Source organism: Aegilops tauschii, chromosome 5, assembly GCF_002575655.3.
Source record: "Aegilops tauschii subsp. strangulata cultivar AL8/78 chromosome 5, Aet v6.0, whole genome shotgun sequence".
Lineage (NCBI taxonomy): Eukaryota > Viridiplantae > Streptophyta > Magnoliopsida > Poales > Poaceae > Aegilops > Aegilops tauschii.
Genome location: NC_053039.3, coordinates 152210561 through 152230625, shown reverse-complemented (window position 1 = coordinate 152230625; position 20065 = coordinate 152210561).

Below are 20065 nucleotides of genomic sequence, written 5' to 3'. Positions count from 1 at the left end.
CCCTCCGGCACTCCGGTTTTATCCAAAACTACCCAGAACACTTCCGGTGTCCGAATAACATGGTCCAATATATCAATCTTTATGTCTTGACCATTTCGAGACTCCTCGTCATGTGCGTGATCTCATCCGGGGCTACGAACAATCTTCGGTCATCCAATCACATAAACTCATAATACAAATCGTCATCGAACGTTAAGCGTGCGGACCCTACGGGTTCGAGAACTATGTAGACATGACCGAGACACATCTCTGGTCAATAACCAATAGCGGAACCTGGATGCTCATATTGGCTCCTACATATTCTACGAAGATCTTTATCGGTCAAACCGCATAACAACATACGTTGTTCCCTTTGTCATCGGTATGTTACTTGCCCGAGATTCGATCGTCGGTATCATCATACCTAGTTCAATCTCATTACCGGCAAGTCTCTTTACTTGTTCCGTAATGCATCATCCCACAACTAACTCATTAGTCACATTGCTTGCAAGGCTTATAGTGATGTGCATTACCGAGAGGGCCCAGAGATACCTCTCCGACAATCGGAGTGACAAATCCTAATCTCGATCTATTCCAACTCAACAAACACCATCGGAGACACCTGTAGAGCATCTTTATAATCACCCAGTCACGTTGTGACGTTTGATAGCACACTAAGTGTTCCTCCGGTATTCGGGAGTTGCATAATCTCATAGTCATAGGAACATGTATAAGTCATGAAGAAAGCAATAGCAATAAACTAAACGATCATAGTGCTAAGCTAACGGATGGGTCTTGTCCATCACATCATTCTCAAATGATGTGATCTCGTTCATCAAATTACAACACATGTCTATGGCTAGGAAACTTAACCATCTTTGATTAACGAGCTAGTCTCGAAGAGGCATACTAGGGACGCTCTGTTTGTCTATGTATTCACACATGTACTAAGTTCCCTGGTTAATACAATTCTAGCATGAATAATAAACATTTATCATGATATAAGGAAATATAAATAACAACTTTATTATTGCCTCTAGGGCATATTTCCTTCAGTATCCCACTTGCACTAGAGTCAATAATCTAGATTACATAGTAATGATTCTAACACCCATGTAGTCTTGGTGATGATCATGTTTTGCTCGTGAGAGAGGCTTAGTCAATGGGTCTGCAATATTCAGATCCGTATGTATCTTGCAAATATCTATGTCTCCCTCCTTGACTTGATCGCGGATGGAATTGAAGTGTCTCTTGATGTGCTTGGTTCTCTTGTGAAATCTGGATTCCTTTGCCAAGGCAATTGCACCAGTATTGTCACAAAAGATTTTCATTGGACCCGATGCACTAGGTATGACACCTAGATCGGATATGACCTCCTTCATCCAGACTCCTTCATTTGCTGCTTCCGAAGCAGCTATGTACTCTGCTTCCCACGTAGATCCCGCCACGACGCTCTGCTTGGAACTGCACCAACTTACAGCTCCTCCATTCAATATAAATACGTATCCGGTTTTGTGACTTAGAGTCATCTGGATCAGTGTCAAATCTTACATCGACGTAGCCATTTACGATGAGCTCTTTGTCACCTCCATAAACAAGAAACATATCCTTAGTCCTTTTCAGGTATTTCAGGATGTTCTTGACCGCTGTCCAGTGATCCACTCCTGGATTACTTTGGTACCCCCTGCTAAACTAATAGCAAGGCACACATCAGGTCTGGTATACAGCATTGCATACATGATAGAACCTATGGCTGAAGCATAGGGAATGACTTTCATTTTCTCTCTATCTTCTGCAGTGGTCGGGCATTGAGTCTGACTCAACTTCACACCTTGTAACACAGGCAAGAACCCTTTCTTTGCTTGATCCATTTTGAACTTCTTCAAAACTTTATCAAGGTATGTGCTTTGTGAAAGTCCAATTAAGCGTCTTGATCTATCTCTATAGATCTTGATGCCCAATATATAAGCAGCTTCACCGAGGTCTTTCATTGAAAAATTCTTATTCAAGTATCCTTTTATGCTATTCAGAAATTCAGTATCATTTCCGATCAACAATATCAGAAATTCTATAGAGCTCCCTTTCACTTTCTTGTAAATACAGGCTTCTCCAAAAGTCTGTATAAGACCAGATGCTTTGATCACACTATCAAAGCGTATATTCCAACTTCGAGAGGCTTGCACCAGTCCATAAATGGATCGGCAGAGCTTGCACACTTTGTTAGCACCTTTTGGATCGACAAAACCTTCTGGTTGCATCATATACAACTCTTCTTTAAGATATCCATTAAGGAATGCATTTTTGACATCCATTTGCCAAATTTCATAATCATAAAATGCAGCAATTGCTAACATGATTCGGACAGACTTAAGCATCGCTACGGGTCAGAAGGTCTCATCGTAGTCAACTCCTTGAACTTGTCAAAAACCTTTTGCAACAAGTCGAGCTTTGTAGACAGTAATATTACCGTCAGCGTCAGTCTTCTTCTTGAAGATCCATTTATCCTCTATGGCTTGCCGATCATCGGGCAAGTCAACCAAAGTCCACACTTTGTTCTCATACATGGATCCCATCTCAGATTTCATGGCCTCAAGCCATTTCACGGATTCTGGGCTCATCATCGCTTCCTCATAGTTCGTAGGTTCATCATGGTCAAGTAACATGACTTCCAGAACAGGATTACCGTACCACTCTGGTGCGGATCTTACTCTGGTTGACCTATGAGGTTCAGTAGTAACTTGATCAGAAGTTTCATGATCATCATCATTAGCTTCCTCACTAATTGGTGTAGGAATCACTGGAACTAATTTTTGTGATGAACTACTTTCCAATAAGGGAGTAGGTACAATTACCTCATCAAGTTCTACTTTCCTCCCACTCACTTCTTTCGAGAGAAACTCCTTCTCTAGAAAGGATCTAGTCTTAGCAACGAATATCTTGCCTTCGGATCTGTGATAGAAGGTGTACCCAACAGTCTCCTTTGGGTATCCTATGAAGACACATTTATCCGATTTGGGTTCGAGCTTATATGGTTGAAGCTTTTTCACATAAGCATCGCAGCCCCAAACTTTAAGAAACGACAACTTGGGTTTCTTGCCAAACCACAGTTCATATGGTGTCGTCTCAACGGATTTAGATGGTGCCCTATTTAACGTGAATGCAGTCGTCTCTAAAGCATAACCCCAAAACGATAGCGGTAAATCAGTAAGAGACATCATAGATCGTACCATATCTAACAAAGTACGATTACGACATTCGGACACACCATTACGTTGTGGTGTTGCGGGTGGCGTGAGTTGCGGAACTATTCCGCATTGTTTCAAATGAAGACCAAACTTGTAACTCAAATATTCACCACCACGATCAGATTGTAGAAACTTTATTTTCTTGTTACGATGATTTTCCACTTCACTCTGGAATTCTTTGAACTTTTCAAATGTTTCAGACTTATGCTTCATCAAGTAGATATACCCATATCTGCTCAAATCATCTGTGAAGGTCAGAAAATAACTATACCCGCCGCGAGCATCAACACTCATCGGACCGCATACATCAGTATGTATTATGTCCAACAAGTCTGTTGCTCGCTCCGTTGTGCCGGAGAACGGAGTCTTAGTCATCTTGCCCATGAGGCATGGATCGCAAGCATCAAGTGATTCCAAAAGCCCATCAGCATGGAGTTTCTTCATGCGCTTTACACCAATATGACCTAAACGGCAGTGCCACAAATAAGTTGCACTATCATTATTAAACTTTTATCTTTTGGCTTCAATACTATGAATATGTGTATCATTACTATCGAGATTCAACAAAAATAGACCACTCATCAAGGGTGCATGACCATAAAAGATATTACTCATACAAATAGAACAACCATTATTCTCTGATTTAAATGAATAACCGTCTTGCATCAAACAAGATCCAGATATAATGTTCGTGCTTAACGCTGGCACCAAATAACAATTATTCAGGTCTAAAACTAATCCCGAAGGTAGATGTAGAGGTAGCGTGCCGACGGCGATCACATCGACTTTGGAACCATTTCCCACACGCATCGTCACCTCGTCCTTAGCCAATCTTCGCTTAATCCGTTGCCCCTATTTTGAGTAGCAAATGTGAGCAACAGAACCAGTATCAAATACCCAGGTGCTACTACGAGCATTAGTAAGGTACACATCAATAACATGTATATCACATATACCTTTGTTCACCTTGCCATCCTTCTTATCCGCCAAATACTTGGGGCAGTTCCGCTTCAAGTGACCAGTCTGCTTGTAGTAGAAGCACTCAGTCTCAGGCTTAGGTCCAGACTTGGGCTTCTTCACTTGAGCATCAACTTGCTTGCCATTCTTCTTGAAGTTCCCCTTCTTCCCTTTGCCCTTTTTCTTGAAACTAGTGGTCTTGTTAACCATCAACACTTGATGCTCCTTCTTGATTTCTACCTCCGCAGCCTTTAGCATCGCGAAGAGCTCGGGAATTGCCTTATCCATCCCTTGGATATTATAGTTCATGACGAAGCTTTTGTAGCTTGGTGGCAGTGATTGAAGAACTCTGTCAATGACACTATCAACCAGAAGATTGACTCCTAGCTGAGTCAAGTGATTGTGGTACCCAGACATTCTGAGTATATGCTCACTGACAGAACTATGCTCCTCCATTTTGCAGCTATAGAACTTATTGGAGACTTCATATCTCTCAATCCGGCATTTGCTTGAAATATTAACTTCAACTCCTGGAACATCTCATATGGTCCATGACGTTCAAAACGTCGTTGAAGTCCCGGTTCTAAGCCATAAAGCACGGCACACTAAATTATCGAGTAATCATCAGCTTTGCTCTGCCTGGCGTTGACAACGTCTGGTGTTGCTCCTGCAGTGGGTCTTGCACCTAGCGGTGCTTCCATGACGTAATTCTTCTGTGCAGCAATGAGGATAATCCTCAAGTTACGGACCCAGTCCGTGTAGTTGCTACCATCATCTTTCAACTTAGCTTTCTCTAGGAACGCATTAAAATTCAACGGAACAATAGCACGGGCCATTTATCTACAACAACATAGACATGCAAAATACTATCAGGTACTAAGTTCATGATAAATTTAAGTTCAATTAATCATATTACTTAAGAACTCCCACTTAGATAGACATCCCTCTAATCATCTAAGTGATCACGTGATCCATATCAACTAAACCATGTCCGATCATCACGTGAGATGGAGTAGTTTTCAATGGTGAACATCACTATGTTGATCATATCTACTATATGATTCATGCTCGACCTTTCAGTCTCAGTGTTCCGAGGCCATATCTGCATATGCTAGGCTCGTCAAGTTTAACCCGAGTATTCTGCATGTGCAAAACTGGCTTGCACCAGTTGTATGTGAACGTAGAGCTTATCACACCCGATCATCACGTGGTGTCTCGGCATGACGAACTGTCGTAATGGTGCATGCTCAGGGAGAACACTTGTACCTTGAAATTTAGTTAGAGATCATCTTATAATGCTACCGCCGTACTAAGCAAAATAAGATGCATAAAGGATAAACATCACATGCAATCAATATAAGTGATATGATATGGCCATCATCATCTTGTGCCTTTGATCTCCATCTCCAAAGCACCGTCATGATCACCATCATCACCGGCTTGACACCTTGATCTCCATCGAAGCATCGTTGTCGTCTCGCCAACTATTGCTTCTACGACTATCGCTACCACTTAGTGATAAAGTAAAGCAATTACATGGCGATTGTATTTCATACAACAAAGCGAGCGAGTTGCCGATAACTGTTACAAAACATGTTCATCTCATACAACAATTTATATATCATCACGTCTTGACCATATCACATCACAGCAAGCCCTGCAAAAAACAAGTTAGACTTCCTCTACTTTGTTGTTGCAAGTTTTACGTGGCTGCTACGGGCTTCTAGCAAGAATCGTTCTTACCTACGCATCAAAACCACAACGATTTTTCGTCAAGTGTGCTGTTTTAACCTTCAACAAGGACCGGGCGTAGTCACACTCGATTCAACTAAAGTTGGAGAAACAGACACCCACTAGCCACCTGTGTGCGAAGCAGGGCAGTAGAACCAGTCTGAACGCAGTCATGTAATGTCGGTCTGGGCCGCTTCATCCACAATACCGCCGAATCAACGTATGACATGCTGGTAAGTGGTATGACTATTATCGCCCACAACTCTTTGTGTTCTACACGTGCATATAAAATCTACGCATAGACCTGACTCGGATGCCACTGTTGGGGAACGTAGTATTTCAAAAAAAATCCTACGATCACTCAAGATCTATCTAGGAGAAGCATAGCAAGGAGCGGGGAGAGTGTGTCCACGTACCCTCGTAGACCGAAAGCGGAAGGGCTTGGTAACGCGGTTCATGTAGTAGAACATCTTCGCGATCCAACCGATCCAAGTACCGAACGCACCGCACCTCCGCGATCTGCACACGTTCAGCTCGGTGACGTCCCTCGAACTCTTGATCCAATTGAGGCCGAGGGAGAGTTTCATCAGTATGACGGCATGGTGACGGTGATGATGAAGTTACCGACGCAGGGCTTTGCCTAAGCACTACAACAATATGACCGAGGTGGAAAACTGTGGAGGGGGCACCACACACGGCTAAAGATCAACTTGTGTGTCTATTGGGTGCCCCCTCCCCCATATATAAAGGAGGGGAGGAGGAGTCCGGCCGGCCACAAGGGGCACGCCCAAGGGGGGGATCCTACTCCAAGTAGGAATCGGTCCCCCTATTCCTAGTCCAAGTAGGAGAAGAAGGAAGGAGAGGGAGAGGGAGAGGGAAAGAGGGGCCTCACCACCCCCTCCCCTAGTCCTATTTGGACTCCCCTTGGGGGGCGCCACCTCCTGGCTGCTGCCCTCTCTCTCCCCTAAGGCTCACTAAGGCCCATTACTTCCCCGGGGGGTTTCGGTAACCCCTCCAGCACTCCGGTTTTATCCGAAACTACCCGGAACACTTCCGGTGTTCGAATAACATGGTCCAATATATCAATCTTTATGTCTCAACCATTTCGAGACTCGTCGTTATGTCTGTGCTCTCATCTCGGGCTCCAAACAACCTTCGGTCATCAAATCACATAAACTCATAATACTGTGATGCCCCCGATTCAATCGTACACTAATCATGCACGCAAACGTGTACGATCAAGATCAGGGACTCACGGAAAGATATCACAACACAACTCTAAAACATAAATAAGTCATACAAGCATCATAATACAAGCCAGGGGCCTCGAGGGCTCGAATATAAGTGCTCGATCATAGACGAGTCAGCGGAAGCAACAATATCTGAGTACAGACATAAGTTAAACAAGTTTGCCTTAAGAAGGCTAGCACAAACTGGGATACAGATCGAAAGAGGCGCAGGCCTCCTGCCTGGGATCCTCCTAAACTACTCCTGCTCGTCGTCAGCGGCCTGCACGTAGTAGTAGGCACCTCCAGTGTAGTAGGAGTCGTCGTCGATGGTGGCGTCAAGCTCCTGGGCTCCAGCATCTGGTTGCGACAACCAGGTAGAATGGAAAGGGGGAAAAGAGGGAGAAAAGCAACCGTGAGTACCCATCCAAAGTACTCGCAAGCAAGGAGCTACACTACATATGCATGGGTATATGTGTAAAGGGCCATATCGGTGGACTGAACTGCAGAATGCCAGAATAAGAGGGGGATAGCTAATCCTGTCGAAGACTACGCTTCTGGCCACCTCCATCTTGCAGCATGTAGAAGAGAGTAGATGGTAAGTTCACCAAGTAGCATCGCATAGCATAATCCTACCCGGCGATCCCCTCCTCGTCGCCCTGTTAGAGAGCGATCACCGGGTTATATCTGGCACTTGGAAGGGTGTGTTTTATTAAGTATCCAGTTCTAGTTGTCATAAGTTCAAGGTACAACTCCGCGTCGTCCTTTTACCGAGGGACACGGCTATTCGAATAGATAAACTTCCCTGCAGGGATGCACCACATAACCCAACACACTCGACCCCATTTGGCCGAACACACTTTTCTTGGTCATGCCCGACCTCGGACGATCAACACGTCGCAGCCCCACCTAGGCTCAACAGAGAGGTCAACACGCCGGTCTAAAACCTATGCGCGCAGGGGTCTGGGCCCATCGCCCATTAAACATATGCACGTTGCGTACGCGGCCGGAAGCAGACCTAGCCTAGCAGGTGTTCCAGTCCAATCCGGCGCGCGCCGCTCCGTCGCTGACGTCAAGAAGAGCTTCGGCTGATACCACGACGTCGAGTGCCCATAACTGTTCCCGCGTAGTTGGTTAGTGCGTATAGACCAAATGGCCAGACTCAGATCAAATACCAAGATGTCGTTAAGCGTGTTAAGTATCAGCGAACGCCGACCAGGGCCAGGCCCACCTCTCTCCTAGGTGGTCTCAACCTGCCCTGTCGCTCCGCCATAAAGTAACAGTCGGGGTCCGTCAGGAACCCAGGCCCACCTCTACCGGGATGGAGCCACCTGTCCTCTCAGCCCCCTCATCAGAATCACTTGCGGGTACTCAACGAGCCGACCCGACTTTAGTCACCACATGTGTCATGTATATAAAGTATATAGTATATACCCGTGATCACCTCCCGAAGTGATCACGGCCCAGTAGTATAGCATGGCAGACGGACAAGAGTGTAGGGCCACTGATGGAACACTAGCATCCTATACTAAGCAGTAGGATAGCAGGTAAGGGTAACAACTGTAGCAACAATGACAGGCTATGCATCAGGATAGGATTAACGGAAAGTAGTAACATGCTACACTACTCTAATGCAAGCAGTATAGAGAAGAATAGGCGATATCTAGTGATCAAGGGGGGGCTTGCCTGGTTGCTCTAGCAAGAACGGGTCGTCATCACCGTAGTCGTACTCAGTGGCATCGGCAACGGTCTCGGGGTCTATCGGAGAAGAAGAGGGGGAAGAAACAGTAAATAAGGAGCAAGCAAAACATCACAAAACATAACGAGCTAATACGCGATGCTAGGTGTGCCCTAACGCGGTAGGAGGTGATACCGGCGAAGGGGGGAAACATCCGGGAAAGTATCCCCGGTGTTTCACATTTTCGGACAGATGAACCGGAGAGGAAATTTGCGTGTTCGCTATGCTAGTGATGTGTGGCGGACGAACGGGCTGCGTATCCAGATTCGTCTCGTCGTTCTGAGCAACTTCCATGTAGAAAGTATTTTCATCTGAGCTACGATTTATTTTATATGATTTTCTAAAGTTTTAAATAATTTTTAGAATTTATTTAATTAATTTAATTCAACATTATCCAGAATAGTGCATGCTGACATCAGCATGACATCAGCATGACGTCAGCAGTCAACAGAGGTGTTGGCTGGGTCAAACTGACATGCGGGTCCCACTGTCATACACTGTTAACTAATTAACCAATTTAATTAGTTTAAATAACAGATTAGTTAGGTTAATTAATTAATTAGGCTAATCTAATCAGGATTAATTAAGTTAATTAATTATTAATTAGTTAATTAATTAATTTATTATTATTTTTAATTTAATTAATTTTTCTTTTTACTAATTTTTTATCAAAACGTTCTGGGCAAGGGCCCACTTGTCATAGGGCCAGAGGCCATAGCGGGCGCGGGCGACTGCAGTTACGGGCGCGGGCACCGGGTCGCCTGGACCCGGGCGCGCATGGGCTGGCCAGCGGCCACGGCAGGGCAGCCGCAGCTGGCTGGAGCGGGTCTGCGGGGTGAGGGGGGCGGCGCCCAAGCGCGACGCAGGGGGGGTGCGTGCGGGCGCGCATAGCAAGCGGCGGGCGCGACGCAGATGCGGCCATGGATGCGGCGCGCGGCGACGGGGTTCAGCACGGGGAGCAAGGGCGGCGGCTGGATGGCGCGAGGGCGCGGTCGCGCGAGCGGGGCCGATGGCCAGAGCGAAAGGGAGTGCCCCGGCGCATGGAGCGCCGCGGTCGAGAGCAGCAGCAACGCGGTTGCCGCGGGCTCGGCGGGCAGGGCGCGGCTGCCGGCGCAGACGGGCATGGCCACGGGCGCAGCAGGTGCGGACGCGCACGGGAGGTCGCGGGGCGTGGTGAGGCGGTCAGCGTGCGGGGACGAGCGAGAGGGAAAAGAGGAGGTTGGGGTCCTCACGGGCGAGTAGAGACCATGCGAGGCTCGAGGGAGGCCCTTGGGGAGGAGGACGGGGACGACCAGGCGGCGGGGAGGCGGCAACGGGGTGCAGCGCACGGCGGAGAGGACGGCGAGGCGTCCACCGAGGAGGAGTGGTCGAGGCGGCGCGGTGCGGTCGATCCGGGCGGCGGGGTCGTCGATGACGCTGGAGAACGAGAGGGAGTGGGTGTCTCGATCGGGAGGAGTGGGGGGGTTCGTGCGGGAGGAGTGGGGGGATCGTGCGAGGCGACGGGAGGGGCGCCGTCCAGATCCAGGGGGCGAGGGGGGTGAGAAGGGATCGGGGAGGGGAGAGGCTAGGGTTTGAGCGTCAGCAGGCCATATAGGCCAGGGGCGCAGTTGGGCTAGTGGGCCGGCCGGCTGGGTTGTGGCCCAGTTGGCCAGGGGGGTTTCTGTTTTTATTTCTCTTTTGTTTCTTTTTAGTTTTCTTTTATTTTCAGTTTTGGTAAAATACTAAAGTGGCACCCAAATAGATGTTACAAATTATGCCACAGCCACAAACAACTTAGCACTGAAATAAAATAGTTTTGAAATTGTTTATCATTTTAAAAGCATTTAAATAATTATTATTGCTACTATTTTATTCATTTTAGAGTGTTTAAACATATTATAAAGGTGTGGTTTCTCCACCATAATTACCTATGTATTATTTGGCTCACTCCGAACATTTAGTTTTAATATTTGAAAACTTTTATCGTTCGACTTGATTTTGAATTTGAATTCGAATGAGGTTGAACATCGTGAAACTAACAACAGTAATCGTGGTGAAGTGGCCTCATTAGCAGGGGTTTACTGTAGCTTAACTATCCGGGCGTCACAATTCTCCTCCACTACAAGAAACCTCGTCCCGAGATTTAAGAGGTGGAGTAAGAGGGAAAAATTTGGTTACGAAATTCTAACGAATCTTCTCGGTCTTGATTGCTCTTCCCGAAGTAGTCGATCCTTTTCGTTGATGTCTTTAGTTCTCTGTTTCAAGTTCTCATGATGAAGTTGGCATCCTTTCTTTGGGAACTCCATCGTACTTACGAAAGAATAAGGGGCTGGGAGAACAGACCTCTGCAAGGTTGACTAACTTGTTGATAACATCGGGGAAGGTGGGGGAAGTAACTCTCAAATTAAAAACCTTTAGAAAATATCGAGAGTAAGGCAAGAAGGTGTCATGAGAAGTTTCAAGCGGCAGGCAATCGTTCGATGCCTGAAACAGAGTGTGAAAGGGGTTCAAAGCAATCGGAATAAGTATTATGTCTGATGCCAGTATAGATCAGTAGGACGGTGGTCCGTGAATTACATACGAGGCCACGCGCGATGAATAAATTTGGGAACAGGGGGTGCACAGGAGAGTCAGGTTTTGATCCTGTGGAACTGTGGGTTATGGGCCCACCATGTGGTTAAAGTAGGAAGGGCGGTGACATCTTGCACGATCATGATAGCAAGGCATGTCAGAGGGTAGCCTGTCAGTTATATGTCAACAACATCGTCGGTACCAAGGGCAAGGGACGAAGAGAACCATTTTCCTGCTCGTTGAAACGAGGCGGACCAATAGGCAAAGTTCTCGTCCATCGGTGGTTACCGGAATGTCACCGACAATAGTAACAGGGTCTTACTGACAGAGTTGTACACCGAGGTGTTTGCACAAGCAGGGAATTAATACTGCTTAGATCATAATGATCACCAGAAACGTTAAACCAACCAATGGAAAGGAAAATATGATTATCAAATTAAACAGAACAAAGGAAAGGAAAATGTGTTTAAACACATATTTCAGGGGTATATCCTTCCCAAGGACAATGGTTAGACGAGAACCATTTAGGTTAGGGAAGAGGAAGTTCATGACATTACCCAAACAACGGTGTTTGAATAATTGATAACGAAAATTTAGCATTGTGCTTCAAATGTTTTTATTGAAGATCGGAGTACCACAGATATGCTTCGAGATAGCATTAACATGGTCATTAGGTAAGATCAGGCTATGGATACACAAAGGATCCATCAGGAACAACTTATAGAGTAAGTCTTACAATTTCCTCATGGAAGAATAGCTAACCTTGCTAAAAAGGAAAACTTATAACAATAGGTCCTCCGGCCAGGTGTGTTAGGCATGACATCACCTTACCGGGTCATAAATAGACCAATGTTATAACTCTTGGAAATATGTTCCAACCATCATATCTGACCGAGATTCAGATTTGATTGGTGTCAGGATAACTCAGACTCGGGATGCCTGAGAAGAAAAGGTGCAACACAAATTGTCGAGGTGACATTGTATGATTCTCGGGAATTAAACCATGGAAGCGAGTTCCGAAACAAGAGTTCATCATTAAATCAAGGAGAGGATGAGGGGGTGGCTGATGGACTCAACGACAATTCCTCGAGATTTCCAAAAAGATGGATTTCCATAATCATGTGAACAAGGAGATAACATTTGTCAGATCAAATGGTATAATGATGTATGCTCGAGGAATACATACACAATTAAACATTGGTTGAAAGGTGCACCCGAAATATGGGCTGGGTTGCACGACCAATGTCGGAATGGTGATTCAATAATCAATAGTCTAAGAATGAACGGCCGACCATTAACTTCAAAGCAATAGGGTTGCTAGAAGGGCAGGATCCAAACAGCACCGCTCACTTGTTGGTACCCCGGTTGGAATCAACACGAGGACCCAAGAAGGAATGGTGATGGTGAGAAGTATCACCATACCAGGATTTCTTAAGAGGTGGAGTAATGCTCACGACATTCTTGACATCAAAGATGGTAATACTCCACGGTAGAACATAACATAGGTTGGATAGCAGGGAAATCAAGATACAACACAAAATATGAACAAGTTTGTGTTGGGGGGAGGCAAGAATGTTGTCGATGATAACACAATTCATCGAGGGGCAAGGATGGTATTTCTCATCCTGAATTTCGACACACAACTTGGAAGAAGTCAAACTGTTGACAATGATCACGACAAATTTGTCGAGAGGTTTTCAAGAAGATGTAATTGATCGACGATGACATCAAGTCAAAGGAATGATGAAAGCGAAAGGTTATTGGAACCACGGGTAGGACACAAACTCGAAATCAAGTTTGCTGTTCAAGGAGAAGTGATATGATGAGGAAGATCGACGCAAGATTAGCTCACTGTCGAAATTTGTGCGCTGGGAAGGACCAGGTAGCACAGTTAAAATCGTCACGATAATGAAATAGCCGAGCAGGCTAGGGATGACGTGATCGAGTATGAACTCGTAAGCAAAGGAGATTACTAAGAGTTGTTTAATCGTCATGCGGACTCGATTCAGTTATCGATGTCCTCGAGTGTTTAATAACTCGGAGCCCGTGAAAAATTGGAATCAATGAGAATGTAATACTTGATGGAGAACTCATAAGAGGTTATGCAGTTCCGTGATAATCTCGAGATACCAGGGGGGTAATACTCGACGACAGGTTAAAATAGAGGTTGGATTGGGTATTGCTCTGCAGAAGTCAAGTGCTTAAACTTGCACGAGAAATGGTGTTTAAAGGAGAACATGGTCGGAACCACGATTGCAAAAGGCCAGATCCCAGATATAAGATGAACTTATACCAAGGGAATAATTAATTTAAGAGAAGCTTTTAATGATAAGATCTACATCGTGTCCATGGGCATGAACACAAAGGTCAAGGTTGACTCCCACTTCTACAATGCATAACCTTTCATTCACTGCTCTATTAAAAATAATTTGAGTGCGAAGACCTACCTGGTGAATTACCAGAGGAGTATGAACCTTGGAAAACTTTCGGGTTCACACAGATTAAGGAAGGCATAGGTTCAACCCATCAGGGCAACTTAGAAACATATGCCACAAGCTTCGAGAGTGATTATCACCAGCTCGAAAGCAGAGCAAGGTTGAGAAAGTAGAGGATACAATTTACCAAAGGCATTATGTATCCGAGGGAAGGCTCACAAGGTTATTGAATATGAAGGACGCTGTCGGATAAAATCCATTAAAGGATCTGTCGGTCCATAACAGAGCTGATGTGAGCATCGGCACACAACCAGAGGAAGTAACAATGCAAAGGCATTGGATTATAGAAACAACTAACTAATCCAGAGCTCAAATGCAAAGGAATTATGATTTTCAAATCAAGGGATCAGAAGCAATGTTCTGATTAGGGATGGATAAGTTGAATAGTCTTAGGGATACAATCGACAGTAATTTGATTAGTCGAGAACCAGCTCCTATTCAAATGACATCTGAGCCGGAAGGACGAATTCTAGGATCTGATTGAGGATTGCGAGCATTCGCAACAAATTGAATCAACGGACTCAAAATGATAATGACAAGAGATGCCAATAAGATTACGAGACTTAAGATTAATCATAATGCAAGTAAGCAAGAATTTCAAGAGCAAAAAGGCTCCTGAGGATTTTCGGAAGATCGAATGGTATTTTGAACACTTTTGTGGAATACTTGGATCAACTGGGATGAGCGGATACTCAGTAAGTGCGAGAATTATCCGTAGGGGAATTCAGGTGACAAAGAACTGCAAGGCAGTAGGCACAAAATATTCTCGGAACAATAGAGAGGATTTCAGGGTATCTTGTAATAACAAGATCAACTGGGAATAAGAGTAAGAACGGCGAGTGTATGTATTTATCCATAGGGATATTTCGGTGGTAGGGAATTGCAAAAGCAACGGGCACAAAGTCTCAAAAGAATATCGGAGAGTAACTTCGAAATCTTCCGGTGCAGCCGGCGATCATCTGGACTGAAGGGGCTCTCCGGGAGAAAGTGTTTTAGAGAACCTAAAGTTAGATTTTTAGAAAATCATTTAACCCGAATAGAAGAGAGATTAGAATCCCAGAGTATAGACGAGGAATAAAAGATCCTAATACCACCCAATGGCAATGTGGGCCCGTAAGGCACACAGCCATGTTAGTAAAAGTTTAGCAATGTCTAGACTCGACTTCGGCCAAGGAGTTTGGCAGGGGATTCCTACAGGCAGTCGGCTCTGATACCAACTTGTGACGCCCCCGATTCAATCGTACACTAATCATGCACGCAAACGTGTACGATCAAGATCAGGGACTCACGGAAAGATATCACAACACAACTCTAAAACATAAATAAGTCATACAAGCATCATAATACAAGCCAGGGGCCTCGAGGGCTCGAATATAAGTGCTCGATCATAGACGAGTCAGCGGAAGCAACAATATCTGAGTACAGACATAAGTTAAACAAGTTTGCCTTAAGAAGGCTAGCACAAACTGGGATACAGATCGAAAGAGGCGCAGGCCTCCTGCCTGGGATCCTCCTAAACTACTCCTGCTCGTCGTCGGCGGCCTGCACGTAGTAGTAGGCACCTCCAGTGTAGTAGGAGTCGTCGTCGACGGTGGCGTCAAGCTCCTGGGCTCCAGCATCTGGTTGCGACAACCAGGTAGAATGGAAAGGGGGAAAAGAGGGAGAAAAGCAACCGTGAGTACCCATCCAAAGTACTCGCAAGCAAGGAGCTACACTACATATGCATGGGTATATGTGTAAAGGGACATATCGGTGGAATGAACTGCAGAATGCCAGAATAAAAGGGGGATAGCTAATCCTGTCGAAGACTACGCTTCTGGCCACCTCCATCTTGCAGCATGTAGAAGAGAGTAGATGGTAAGTTCACCAAGTAGCATCGCATAGCATAATCCTACCCGGCGATCCCCTCCTCGTCGCCCTGTTAGAGAGCGATCACCGGGTTATATCTGGCACTTGGAAGGGTGTGTTTTATTAAGTATCCAGTTCTAGTTGTCATAAGGTCAAGGTACAACTCCGGGTCGTCCTTTTACCGAGGGACACGGCTATTCGAATAGATAAACTTCCCTGCAGGGGTGCACCACATAACCCAACACGCTCGATCCCATTTGGCCGGACACACTTTTCTGGGTCATGCCCGGCCTCGGAAGATCAACACGTCGCAGCCCCACCTAGGCTCAACAGAGAGGTCAACACACCGGTCTAAAACCTATGCGCGCAGGGGTCTGGGCCCATCGCCCATTGCACACCTGCACGTTGCGTACGCGGCCGGAAGCAGACCTAGCCTAGCAGGCGTTCCAGTCCAATCCGGCGCGCGCCGCTCCGTCGCTGACGTCAAGAAGAGCTTCGGCTGATACCACGACGTTGAGTGCCCATAACTGTTCCCGCGTAGTTGGTTAGTGCGTATAGACCAAATGGCCAGACTCAGATCAAATACCAAGATCTCGTTAAGCATGTTAAGTATCCACGAACGCCGACCAGGGCCAGGCCCACCTCTCTCCTAGGTGGTCTCAACCTGCCCTGTCGCTCTGCCATAAAGTAACAGTCGGGGGCCGTCAGGAACCCAGGCCCACCTCTATCGGGATGGAGCCACCTGTCCTTTCAGCCCCCTCATCAGAATCACTTGCGGGTACTCAACGAGCCGACCCGACTTTAGTCACCACATGTGTCATGTATATAAAGTATATAGTATATACCCGTGATCACCTCCCGAAGTGATCACGGCCAAGTAGTATAGCATGGCAGATGGACAAGAGTGTAGGGCCACTGATGGAACACTAGCATCCTATACTAAGCAGTAGGATAGCAGGTAAGGGTAACAACTGTAGCAACAATGACAGGCTATGCATCAGGATAGGATTAACGGAAAGTAGTAACATGCTACACTACTCTAATGCAAGCAGTATAGAGAAGAATAGGCGATATCTGGTGATCAAGGGGGGGCTTGCTTGGTTGCTCTGGCAAGAACGGGTCGTCATCACCGTAGTCGTACTCAGTGGCATCAGCAACGGTCTCGGGGTCTATCGGAGAAGAAGAGGGGGAAGAAACAGTAAACACGGAGCAAGCAAAACATCACAAAACATAACGAGCTAATACGCGATGCTAGGTGTGCCCTAACGCGGTAGGAGGTGATACCGGCGAAGGGGGGAAACATCCGGGAAAGTATCCCCTGTGTTTCATGTTTTCGGACAGATGAACCGGAGAGGAAAGTTGCGTGTTCGCTATGCTAGTGATGTGTGGTGGACGAACGGGCTGCGTATCCGGATTCGTCTCGTTGTTCTGAGCAACTTTCATGTAGAAAGTATTTTTATCTGAGCTACAATTTATTTTATATGATTTTCTAAAGTTTTAAATAATTTTTAGAATTTATTTAATTAATTTAATTCAACATTATCCAGAATAGTGCATGCTGGCGTCAGCATGACATCAGCATGATGTCAGCAGTCAACAAAGGTGTTGACTGGGTCAAACTGACATGCGGGTCCCACTGTCATACACTGTTAACTAATTAACCAATTTAATTAGTTTAAATAACAGATTAGTTAGGTTAATTAATTAATTAGGCTAATGTAATCAGGATTAATTAAGTTAATTAATTCTTTAATTAATTATTAATTAGTTAATTAATTAATTAATTAATATTTTTAATTTAATTAATTTTTCTTTTTACTAATTTTTTTATCAAAACGTTCTGGACAAGGGCCCACTTGTCATAGGGCCAAAGGCCATAGCGGGCGCGGGCGACTGCAGTTACGGGCGCGGGCACCGGGTCACCTGGACCCGGGCGCACATGGGCTGGCCGGCGGCCACGGCAGGGCAGCCGCAGCTGGCTGGAGCGGGTCTGCGGGGTGAGGGGGGCGGCGGCCAAGCGCGACGCAGAGGGGGTGCGTGCGGGCGCGCATAGCAAGCGGCGGGCGCGACGCGGATGCGGCCGTGGATGCGGCGCACGGCGACGGGGTTCGGCACGGGGAGCAGGGCGGCGGCTGGACGGCGTGAGGGCGCGGTCGCGCGAGCGGGGCCGATGGCCAGAGCGAAAGGGAGTGGCCCGGGGCGTGGAGCGCCGCGGTCGGGAGCAGCGGCAACGCGGTTGCCGCGGGCTCGGCAGGCAGGGCGCGGCTGCCGGCGCAGACGGGCATGGCCACGGGCGCAGCAGGTGCAGACGCGCACGGGAGGTCGGGGGGCGTGGTGAGGCGGTCAGCGTGCGGGGACGAGCGAGAGGGAAAAGAGGAGGTTGGGGTCCTCACGGGCGAGTAGAGACCATGCGAGTCTCGAGGAAGGCCCTTGGGGAGGAGGACGGGGACGACCGGGCGGCGGGGAAGCAGTCCGGCGGGGAGGCGGCAAGGGGGTGCGGCGCACGGCGGAGAGGGCGGCGAGGCGTCCACCGAGGAGGAGTGGTCGAGGCGGCGCGGTGCGGTCGATCCGGGCGGCGGGGTCGTCGGTGACGCTGGAGAACGAGAGGGAGTGGGTGTCTCGATCGGGAGGAGTGGGGGGGTTCGTGCGGGAGGAGTGGGGGGGTCGTGCGAGGCGACGGGAGGGGCGCCGTCCAGATCCAGGGGGCGAGGGGTGAGAGGGGATCGGGGGGAGAGGCTAGGGTTTGAGCGTCAGCAGGCCATATAGGCCAGGGGAGCAATTGGGCCGGTGGGCCGGCCGGCTGGGTTATGGCCCAGTTGGCCAGGGGGGTTTCTGTTTTTATTTCTCTTTTGTTTCTTTTTAGTTTTCTTTTATTTTCAGTTTATGTAAAATACTAAAGTGGCACCCAAATAGATGTTACAAATTATGCCACAGCCACAAACAACTTAGCACTAAAATAAAATAGTTTTGAAATTATTTATCATTTTAAAAGCATTTAAATAATTATTATTGCTACTATTTTATTCATTTTAGAGTGTTTAAACATTTTATAAAGGTGTGGTTTCTCCACCATAATTACCTATGTATTATTTGGCTCACTCCGAACATTTAGTTTTAATATTTGAAAACTTTTATCGTTCGACTTGATTTTGAATTTGAATTCGAACGAGGTTGAACATCGTGAAACTAACAACAGTAATCGTGGTGACGTGGCCTCATTAGCAGAGGTTTACTGTAGCTTAACTATCCGGGCGTCACAAATACAAATCGTCATCGAATGTTAAGCGTGCGGACCCTACGTGTTCGAGAACTATGTAGACATGACCGAGATACATCTCCAGTCAATAACCAATAGAGGATCCTGGATGCTCATATTAGATCCTACATATTCTACGAAGATCTTTATCGGTCAAACCGCATAACAACATACGTTGTTCCCTTTGTCATCGGTATGTTACTTGCCCGAGATTCAATCATCGGTATCATCATACCTAGTTCAATCTCGTTACCAGCAAGTCTCTTTACTCGTTCCGTAATGCATCATCCCACAACTAACTCATTAGTCACATTGCTTGCAAGGCTTATAGTGATGCACATTACCGAGAGGTCCCAGAGATACCTCTCCGACAATCGGAGTGACAAATCCTAATTTTGATCTATGCCAACTCAACAAACACCATCAGAGACACCTGTAGAGCATCTTTATACACTACAAAAAAAGACACATCCATGACATTTTGGGCCGAACGAAATTTTTTTCTGTCATACTTATGACATTTCTATGACGACAATTGTGACAAAACCCGATATCATCATAGATGTGGTGGGGTCCTACTTCTATGACAAAAAAATCATGACAGAAAATGGGCTTTTCGTCCTGGGCGGGCCGGAGACGCAGCTGCATGACATTCTTTGGGCCATCCATGACGGAAAAAACTGTGGTAGAAGCGAGGACGAGGAAAATATCGGGGAGTTCCCGGTTACGATGGGTGGTTGGGGGCCGAGCGATGCGCGTTTCTCTCGTACACGACGCGTGGGTGTGAGGTGTTGGGCTCTAACTGAACCCGAGCGATTGCACTGCGGGCTACGCGTTACTGAACCCGAGCGATCGATCGATCCCTTGCTGTTAACTAAACGCGAGTGATTCCTTTGCTACTGCTGCTAACTGAAGCCGATCGAACACTACTGCCTCCTTCCCTTGATGAACAGTGAGCGTTGTTGGGGGGGTTTGGATGAATAGTTCCTGGTGGGGGGTTGGATGAACAGGAACCCGTGGTAGCAGAGGCCGTTGCCGCT